The sequence below is a fragment of the Lytechinus variegatus genome, chromosome 16 (genome assembly GCF_018143015.1).
Source record: "Lytechinus variegatus isolate NC3 chromosome 16, Lvar_3.0, whole genome shotgun sequence".
NCBI classification, from domain to species: Eukaryota; Metazoa; Echinodermata; class Echinoidea; order Temnopleuroida; family Toxopneustidae; genus Lytechinus; species Lytechinus variegatus.
Window position 1 is genome coordinate 14,357,761 of NC_054755.1, and position 6,181 is coordinate 14,363,941.

A 6,181-nucleotide genomic window follows, 5' to 3' on the forward strand; every position below is an offset into this window, starting at 1 on the left:
CATTACATCCAATAAAATCTTAGCGTTCAAAGTAGTGGTAATGAAATCGAAATTCTATCTTGTTCGAGCCTTTGTGTACGAGAACAAATTTATTTTGATAATGAAATTCATCCCTATAACCTCTAAATTATTGATTGTCCTACATAGTAAAAAAAATATATACAATGCTGTTTACTATACGAACCTTACAGTAATTGTGTAAAATGATTAAACAAGGGTTAGTGTTTTACTCTTAAGCAACAAAGTTTAATTTTCAATATCTTATCTTCAATAAATTAAACAGGATTGTTTAAATGGTTAAACAAATACTGCAAGGATCATATAGTAAACAGCGTTGCATAAAGTCTTAAAACATACCCTTGTTTACTTTTGATAAATTTTCAATTTGATAATGTTCTAATAGCGTCCCTTTTCCTTTTGCACAAGTTTTCCTACTACATGTATAAAGATTCTGGAAACACACATTTTAAATTACTAAATATTATATCGAGCCTCGAGGAAAACGAGGCTGTTGCTAAAATCAAATGATAAGCTATGTACATTAGTTTCATGTCAAAGCTTTGTGAGTGCAGTGAGTGCCATTTTGGGAAAAAAATGTGCCCTTAACCCTCCCCCTTTTCAACTTCGCTCCACCACCCCTGGAATTCCGTGAGCTCTTATTAAGCCATACGGGCCAAATATGACTTTCCTTGTCTGATGACAGTTCACCGTTGATTTCCTTCAATTTAAAGGTACACATATGCAAAATGTTAGGAAAAATACTGTCCACACAAAAATTGATTTGAAATTTTTATCCAACTCTGGGTAGTTTTCAAACAAAGCACACATTATTGGTTTAAAACTACCCAGAATTTGATAAAGTTTTAACCAATTGTTGTGTGGACTGTATGTTGCCAAACAGTTTCGAGAGTGGGTTTTATAACACTTCTCAAACGCATGGTTTGACCGATGTAGATTACTGAAATTAAATTGTTAAATGCTGTAATTTGAATTAAATCATCTTGATCCATATCCCATTATTGCATACCAATGCAGATTTTCTCTTAAATATGATCGACTGTATTTTGTTTAAATAATAATAATAACACATTGATATAAAGTCATTTTATATATACTATTTAATTTGTATTCAACTTTGATCCTGCCTCATTTAAACTATGGTATAACAGCATGGGGGAATTGTGCTGACTGCCTCCTGAACAGAATTTTACTTTTGCAGAAAAAGGCTATTCGTATTATTTGTCATGCTGATTTTCGTTCACACACTGACGAACTTTTCTATAAATATAATATTTTAAAGATTGGTGACTTGTATACAATCTCGGAAAACTCATGTATAGTTTAGATAAAAATGAACTTCCAAATATTTTTTATTCCATGTTTACTAAAAATGTCGATATTCATCATTATCCTACTAGGTCTGCCGGGCTCTTTCATCCACCAAGAGCTAGAACAATCCTCTTGAATAAAACATTTATTTTTACAGGTATCAAACTATGGAACTCCCTTATAGAATCATTACGTAACAAACCAACACATTTAAGTTTCGGTCGAGGGTTGAAGAAAATTTTTATCCTTCAGTATAAACCCCAGAACTCAAACATTTCTGTGTAAGCAGCTACCACCTCTTTTGTTCTTCTTCCCTTCTTATTTTCTTCCTTCTTATCTTTCTCCCTCTCCTCTCACATTTCTTTTTTCTCTCTCTCTTCCTGTCATCTTTATGTCTAGTTCTATTGCTTTTATAATCTTTCTGTCCGTCTATGTTTTGTAGTGTGTTTTGTTATGTTTCTTTTCCTTTTTTCTGCTGTCTTGTCCTGTTCTGTTTTGTTTTTGTTTGTGTGTGTGTGTGCCATTTTGTTTCTTTTCCTTTTTTTGCTGTCTTGTCCTGTTCTGTTTTGTTTTTTGTTTGTGTGTGTGCCGTTTTTGTTTTTGTCTTTGTTTTGTTTTTAGTATTCGTCCTCTCTTGTCCACGGTGATTGTCTGTTCAAACACTCCTGAACTTAGGTTTTTTTATTTATACAGCAGGGGCACGATATAACATTTTTTTCTGTTAATTGTAACTTATTTAGTAAACATAAAAAGCTTGACCCCACTGGTATTCTTTTTCATTGTACAAACCTTTTTAATTTACGAATTGAATTTCATCGATCAAAGATATACTTTAACTATTTATTGCAGGGAACCCATACTAACAAGCTTTGCTTTCCAGTGGGTTCCCTTTTTTCATGTCTGTATATGATATTTTTGTGTTATGCTTTACATTGTAACTTTTGTTAAATTTGGAATGAAAAAGAATAAATGCAATCAATCAATCATTTTTCGGTGCTCTTCCCACCAATTATTACCACTGCAACTTGGCTGTTATAGAGCTGTGGGATAACTTTGTATTCTTGATATTAAACAGATCATACTGGTGGAATTTTTTTAAAATATATCTTACCAACCACCAACAAATACAAATTTCACAAATACAAATTCAATTTAAAAGGCTTCGGTTCATAAATAACTCCATCTGTATGGTGATGTGTTGTTCTAATAGGGAATACACGACTATGTTTGTGTTCTCTTTAATCCGTTTCAATTATGCAAATTAACTTTTAATGGATGTCATGTAAATTGTATAATATCCAGTTATCTCTATAATTCATATAAACAATCTTATCCTGGTTTTTCTGTAAAATGTGCAAAGAATTCTAAATCATGTCAAGCCTGGCAATTCAAGCCTGCTGCTTCTACGGCTACGCCTGACACATCCCGCCTTGAGTTCCGGGGGAATTACAGTCCGGGTCGGGCATCATTCCTGCTGGATATTTTGAAAGATTTTATGCCATACGTAATATTTATGTTTTCTCCTTGTTTTCGATAAGATCCGTATAATTGTCCCGTTAACAATATAATCAAATGTCATTTCAACAGAGTTTTCGTTAAATTTGCTCCTCTGAAATTACATGCAACATGTTTGGGCCTATAAAATGAGGTCATTTTGAAAGCTGTAAAGAAAATCAACCTTTCTCCAGTTTCTTAATCAAAGCACTCGCTATTCGATAAAAAGAAATTTTACAAGGCTGATTTTTTTTATGCTGACTAATTAGACATATCAATAATTTATTTCATTATTTGCATGATTTTATTTGCATTTGATGATTTTTAAACAAATATTTCTGTTTTGAAATTTTACGCCCTCTATGGTTGAACATTGATTCAGTATGAATATTATAGAATTATTGTAACAGTTTTCTTTCTTAAAATAGTTTAAAAGTAACATGATTTTATACCATAATACAATGATATTATAGTGCATTCCTTTCCCATCTTTTTAAGACTGGATTCAATGTATAAAAACTTCTGAAATATGGTCATTTTGTGATGTTTGAAGTCAAAAGGCCTACTTTTTTTCCATTACATTATGCATGTACTGGTAAAAGGGCGAATGGGATGTTTTTCCTTGTCTGATTATACTTCACTGTTGCTTTCTTTAAATTTACAGGTTCACACATGTACTGTAGTATAAACTTCTCAAACACACCCATGCATCAAACCAAAGTTTGACAGACTTCCCAAATGAAATTGTAAAATGCTATCATTATTTTGAATAAAAGTTAATAATCTTGATCCATATCCCCGTTATGGCATCGACCAGATCTTCTTTTGAATAGGACTGTATTTTTTTATAATAATAACTAAAAATACACTCTTAAACTGTTGGGTAACAAACTGTCCACACAACAATTATTAAAAAAATCAAATTCTGGGTAATTTTCAACCAGTACTGTAGTTTCACCCAAAGCACACATTATTGGTTTAAAACTACACAAAATTGATTTTTTTTTAACCAATTATCGTTGTGTGGACAGCATGTTGCCAAACATTCTAGGAGTGTGGGAAACATTCTAAATATCATATATTGCCAACCACCAACAATGTTTGACAACTGTTCGCTATTCAGGAACACCTTTCACAAATACAAATTTAATTTAAAAGGCTTTGGTTCATTTAAAATAACTCCATCTGTATGACTGAATCTCTGATATATCGAGATCTTACATCAATACATTTATATATTATATACATTATATAGACATCTGTTTTATTTCTTAGATAGCCCTTAGCCTACACTTTGAGAACCACCTAAATGGAAGGGTCACGGTGATGTGTTGTTCTGATAGGGAATTACACGACTATGTTTGTGTTCTCTTGAATCTGTTTCAATGAATATGCAAATTAACTTTTAATGGATGTCATGTAAATTGTATAATATCCAGTTATCTCTATAATTCATATAAACAATCTTCACTTGATTTTTCTGTAAAATGTGCAAAGAATTCTAAATCATGTCAAGCCTGGCAATTCCAGCCTGCTGCTTCTACGGCTACGCCTGACACATCCCGCCTTGAGTTCCGGGGGAATTACAGTCCGGGTCGGGCATCATTCCTGCTGGATATTTTGAAAGATTTTATGCCATACGTAATATTTATGTTTTCTCCTTGTTTTCGATAAGATCCGTATGATTGTCCCGTTTAACAATATAATCAAATGTCATTTCAACAGGGTTTTCGTTAAATTTGCTCCTCGGAAATTACATGCAACATATCCAGGCCTGTATGAAAATGAGGTTATTTGAAAGCTGTAAGAAAATTAACCTTTCTCAAGCTTCTATAACAAAGTATTCGCTATTCGATAAAAACAAATCGTGCAATGTTGATTTGTTATTCCTATTGATTAGACAAATCAATAAATTATTTCATAACTTGTATGATTTTATTTGCATTTACTGATTTTTAAACAAATATGTCTGTTTTGAAATTTTACACATTCTATGGTTAAACATTGATTCAGTATGAATAAAATTGAAAGTAATATGCCTTTATACCATAATGCAATGATATTATAGTGTATTCCTTTTCCATCTTTTTAAGACCGAATACAATATATAAGAACTTCTGAAATATGGTCATTTTGTGATGTTTGAAGTCAAAGGCCTATACATTTTTCATTATAGTTATGCATGTACTGGTAAAAGAGCGAATATGATGTTTTTCCTTGTCTAATTATACTTCACTAGTGCCTTCGTTCAATTTACAAGTTCACACATGTATATACACTTCTAAAACACGTAAAATGCATGCATTCAATCCAAAGTTTGACAGACTTCCCAAATGAAATTGTAAATTGCTATAATTTGAATAAAAGTTAATAATCTTGATCCATATCCCCATTATACAGCAGTATCAACCATATCTTCTTTTGAATAAGACTGTATTTTTTGTAATAATAACTAAAAATACGCTCGTAAAATGTTGGGTAACAAACTGTCCACACAATTGGCCAACAATAGTTTTCAACCGGTACTGTAGTTTTCACCCCAAAACTACACAATATTTAATACAGTTTTAACCAATTGTTGTGTTGCCAAACATTTTAGGAGTGTGGGAAACATTCTAGAATAACATGTCTTGCCAACCACCAACGTCACAGTTATATAGAGGTTATTTCCAAGCCTCGCCTACACTCTAAATTACAGGGATTTAAAATAAGTCCACATGGACTGTAGTTAGGGACCAATCGAATTCCGGATTTAGTTTGAATCCTTAAGATTCATTTCTAAATCTCGAAAGATTTAAATTTAAATCATTTGAGATTTAAATTTAAGTCTTTGTGATTAAAACTAAGTCCAAAAATCGATTGGTCCCTAACTACAGTCCATCTGGACTTAATATTTTAAATCCCTGTAATTTAGAGTGTACATGGAAAAGTAAAAGTCCCGCATCTAGCTTGCAGCATGTATATGCCTTTCATAATCATGTTGAGCTCTTTTTTCTTCGTACTCGAGTTATATAAAGAATATCAAAACTAGAGCAGGTAAAAGTTTCAGAAAAAGTTCTAAAATTCAGAGCTTCAACGCCATTCGCGGGAAGGAGTATTTGCTCCCTTTGCACATTTTACAGACAGATCAAGTGAATATTATTTATATGAATCACTGAGATATAAACTGGATAGTATACAATTTGCATAACATCCATTAAAAGTTAATTTGCGTATTTGAAACGGATTAAAGAAAAAAATGAACACAGTCGTTCACCCAAAGCACACATTATTGGTTTAAAACTACACAAAATTGAAAAAAAAAAGTTTTAACCAGTTATTGTTGTGTGGACAGCATGTTGCCAAACATTTTAGGATT